The 4,684-nt window shown below is 55.3% G+C and overlaps 1 protein-coding gene across 1 annotated transcript in view; it reads left to right on the top strand.

Annotated features, from left to right (window-relative positions):
- The first annotated feature begins 2,491 nt into the window (after positions 1 to 2,491).
- The window catches only part of LOC147021193 (uncharacterized), an 83,016-nt gene continuing 80,823 nt past the window's right edge, over positions 2,492 to 4,684 (top strand). The window contains exon 1 of the mRNA XM_085893665.1: positions 2,492 to 4,684. This exon is cut by the window's right edge and continues 1,500 nt beyond it. The gene's annotated coding sequence lies outside the window, so the exon portion shown is untranslated.

A 4,684-nucleotide genomic window follows, 5' to 3' on the forward strand; every position in this document is an offset into this window, starting at 1 on the left:
CATGGCAATCATGCCTGGTGTATCTGGATGACGTCCTGGTACATGCTAAAACATTTACCCAGGAGATAGCCAATTTGGACCAGGTGTTTGGGCGCCTCAGGCAGGCAGGGCTGAAGTTGAGCCCGGCGAAATGCACTTCATTCGCGACAGAGGTGGCCTATCTCGGACACGTGATAGGCCGCGAGGGGGTGAATACCGACCCCGGAAAAATTACAGCGATGGAGGAGTGGCCCGTACCTACAACCATTAAACAGGTACGGGGGCTTTTTGGGACTTTTCTCGTACGACCGGCGCTTCGTGGCAAACTTTGTGGAGATAGCCAGGCCCCTCCACCGGTTAACGGAGAAAGGGTTGAGATTTAATTGGACAGAGGAATGCCAGGAGGCCTTCCTCAAATTAAAGGGGTGTTTGACATCCACACCCGTTTTAGCATACCCCACCGATGACGGGATGTAGACCCTGGACACGGATGCAAGCCAGGAAGGATTGCGAGCAGTCTTGTCTCAGACACGGGGGCGTGGAAAGATTGATCGCATATTATAGTCGGGCCATGAGTAGGCCCGAACGAAATTATTGCGTTATTCGCAAGGATCTATTGGCTATGCTGTCCGCCATGAGCCATTTCCACCCATACTTGTACGGGAGGAAATTTTTGGTTCGAACTGATGATTCCTCCTTGCAATGGCTCTTACGGTTCAAGGAACCGGAAGGCCAGATTGCAAGGTGGTTGGAGAAGTTTCTGCAGTATGATTTCAGTGTGGCCCATAGAGCCAGTAAGGCTCATGGGAATGCCGATGCGCTCTCTCGGCACCCCTGTCTGGGAGAAAACTGCAGATATTGCACGAGGCATGAGGAGAGGGACCAATTGGCGGACGCCTCCCCGAAACTCCCAGCCCGTGCGGCCCGGGTGGTAGGCCCAACTTTGCCACTAACGGCGGGGGAGGAATTTGGCGATTTGGCGTGGAGCACGGCCCAGCGGGAAGACCCCGTGATAGGGCCAGTGTACAAATGGGTCCAGGAAAACAGGAGGCCCAGTGGGGAGGAGATCGCCCCACTCGGAGCACGAACAAAAGCATACTGGGCTCAGTGGAGGACCCTTGAAATGAGGGATAACATCTTGTATTGCAAGTGGGTGGAGATTCCCTTAGAACAAACTTCTTGGCTGGTGATAGTCCCTGATGGGTTTAAGACCAAAATTTTGAAACAGGTGCACGGTACCCGCGCCGGCGGCCATTTGGGCAGGACCAAAACAAAATCTCGGATCCGCCGGCGGTTCTATTGGGTTAACATGGGGCGCGATGTACAGAACTGGTGTCGAGCATGCGACGCCTGTACTGCCAAAAAGGGGCCGCCATGGAGGATGAGGGCCCCACTCCAACTACATCAGGTTGGGGCCCCCCTTGAGCGAGTGGCAATGGACATTCTAGGACCACTGCCCCCCACTTGCCAAGGTAATAAGTACATCCTCGTGATTATGGACTATTTCACCAAATGGCCGGAGGCTTTTGCCCTTCCCAGCCAGGAAGCTGGGGTCGTGGCAAAGGCCTTCGTGGAAGGATTTGCATGTCGGTATGGGATTCCGCAGGAGCTGCACACAGACCAGGGACGAAATTTTGAGAGCGAATTACTAAAAGAGGTTTCCAGGCTCCTGGAAATTCGAAAGACACGGACAACGCCCCTGAGACCACAGTCTGATGGCATGGTGGAGAGGTTCAATAGGACCCTGGTCCAACAATTGGCCCGCTTCACCGCCACTAACCAGGAGGACTGTGACGAACATCTCCCATACCTCCTGATGGCCTATCGCGCGTCCCAGCATGGGTCTACCACTTGTCGCCCGGCGCTGTTGATGTACGGACGGGAGCTGAGAAGCCCCGTCGATTTGTTGTGCGGTCCGACGCCTGAGCGTCTTGATAGGCCCCTGGGGGAGGGCTATGCCCGTCGGTTGGAGGAAGGCATGGAGAAGGTCCATGCCTTCGCACGCCACCAGCTCCAACAGGCCAGCATCATGATGAAGCACAGGTACGACCACCGGAGCCAGGTGAGCAAGTACCCACCGGGGGCGAAGATTTGGTTCTTCAACCCCCGGCGGAGGAAGGGCATATGCCCAAAGCTCACCTCACCTTGGCAGGGCCCGGGGGTCGTCCTGGCACAAATCAGTGACGTGGTCCTAAAAATTAAAATGGGACCACGGGCCCTTCCCCGGATAGTCCACGCGGACCGACTGAGACCTTACAAGGGTGACCTTACGCCCTCTTGGACATGTCTTGCCGGAGGAGTCTGTGCTGGAACAGCCGCTCCCGCAGAGGTGCAAGGCTCACAGAGCCTTGCAACGGGTTCACGAGCCCAGAAGGGAGGGATGAAATCCCCCCTGCGAACAGGGGATTTTGAGGACAGTGACAGACTTTGGATGTGTGGAGGGGACGTAGCTTAGCTACGTCGTGTTAAAAGGAATGTGCTACTAGTTTAAGGGACGAGGTGGGAGCACGAGGTAGGTCGGGGAAGTAGTGAGCAGGATAGCAGAGATCAGCGATGGGTGTGTTGAAGAGCGGAAATGTACTTGGTGAGTGAGTGAGGCCAGCGGGTCTGAGTGAATGGAGTGAATGTGGAATGCATGGTGCGATGAGTGATTGGGGGGGAGGAGTGATTCCCGCCTAAGGGATCCCGGGGTCAGTGTAGAGTGAGTTAGCTGGGTTAGTTAAATTGACAAAAATGGAGGTCGTTTGGCTGTTGGTGGGAAAGTAGGCTCGATACCCATTTGGAGGGGTGCAGGAGCCCTGTTGACGGGCTGGGAGCGTGGCTGCGAAAGGTGAGTAGTGCTGAGTGGGTACACCGGGCTAGTCTGCCGCGGTAGGCCAAGGGCCCATGGGGGGCCGGGTTAGCGGAGTGGGCACGGGTGTGCCCGCATGATGCGGGGGCCCGGGGTGCCATTGGCCGCGTGGGCAGTGTCGTGGGCACGGGTGACCCTCGGAAAGGGGCCCGGGGCGCCAGCCTGCAACGTGAGCGTTTGAGGGGAGTCGCCATGGAGGGCACTCCCCGGTATTTAGGGGGCTGGTAGGCTCGGAGGCAGTGTAGTGCCCGGGGGTGCCATCGTTGGGGAATCAGCAGAGGGTAGTTCCTGCCAAGGGAGCCACGCGTCCCAGCCGTGAGACCGTGTGAGGGCACGGGAAGAAAACTCGAGGGCATGGCCCGGATTTTGCGAGGACACCAACACAGGCGACCGGAATCCTGGTTGTTAGAACCAATAGTTGAAGCGAGAGGCGCTTGTTGAAAGCCCCGAGGTAGTTCAAAAGTTAAATGGATAGGGTAGATGGGAAGTGTACCCCTCCGCACCATCCATCCCTTCGATCTCGTTGTGTGCCGCTGGACCCACTTTGGGTTAAGATCGCTGAAGTCTGAGGAGGCCATCCTGAGGCTTTATTGGGCCTCGACGCAGGACGCAAGCTCTCCCTTATTCCCCTCCAGGAAGGGAACGTTGGGGTTGGGAGTAGGCGAGATGACAGGATAGGTTAGCCGAACAAGTTCGATAAAGGGGGTTAGGGGACGATTTATAGAGGGGAAGTAAAAATAAAAATAAAAACAACAAAAAAATAAGTTGGGGCTAAATTGGTTTTTGACAAATTAAGGGGGTGGGTATGGACCGAGACAGGCAAAGGCGATAGGTTGGGAGGAAGACGGTTTGGTAGGTCCGAGCCCGCCTTCGGAGTGGCCAGCACCACCGCACTCCCTCCACCAACCTCCACTGAAAGGCAAAGGCTGGCCAACTTCATCGGCTGGCTGTGTTGCTGCAAGGCCTGTTCCGGCCGGATCGTCTGCTGGTGTTTTGCTTCAAGGCCTGTGCCGGTCGATCATCTGCCGGCTGTTGCTACAGCGGCCTTGTCATGCCATGCCTTGCCTGTTCACCTTTGCCATGTCATGCCTGCTGCCCTTGTTTCATTTTGCCCCGTTCTGTTCTGCATTTCCCCACCCCTTGTTCATTGCCATGTGCGCCAGGATCGTCGCGCAGTTTGCCAGGACTGTCCTGTTGGCAGCTACAACACGGGCCTGCAGTGGCGGCCCGTGCACAGTGTTTGTATCCATCCATCCAAACATCCGTTGTGTTCATTGCGTGTGCCACTTGAGCTGGCACGGAGACTGCGTTTGCGCAGCTCATGCGCCGTTATGTTCACTGCGTCCATGTTAAAAGGGGGAGGGTCCTGGACTGCGTTTGAGCAGCCAGCCACGTTCCCTGTCACCTGCATTATTTGAGCCAGAGACTGCGTGCGAGCAGCCTGGCTCCCTGCTGACTTTTGTTTTTCTCTTTGCAGAGTCCATTGATCCTGGGCCACAGAATAGTGTAAATTATAAAGTTAAGGTGTTAAGTTGTGTATTGTAGATGAGTGCACCCCAGCATGTGTGTCTTAGCGCCGGCAATTTATTTAAGTCGTCTGTATGAGTGGGTTTGTTTAGTTAGTTACTCAGCCCGTAGGTTATTTATTTTGGGGACACGAATTCACTGAATGTCGCACTCAGGGATCCGAAGGTAAAACGTACCAGGGGAGAACTACACATGATGGCACACGAAAATTCAATGACTCGGGACGAGTCTGTAAAAAGGGGAGGGGGTCGTGTTACGGCTGTGGAAATTTGCAATACACCAGAAAGGTCCCCAGGTTAGATATATTGATAAGTTCATGTGCAGTTA

The sequence above is a fragment of the Eptatretus burgeri genome, chromosome 8, assembly GCF_056783735.1.
Source record: "Eptatretus burgeri isolate ZD-2024b chromosome 8, Ebu_testis_v1, whole genome shotgun sequence".
NCBI classification, from domain to species: Eukaryota; Metazoa; Chordata; class Myxini; order Myxiniformes; family Myxinidae; genus Eptatretus; species Eptatretus burgeri.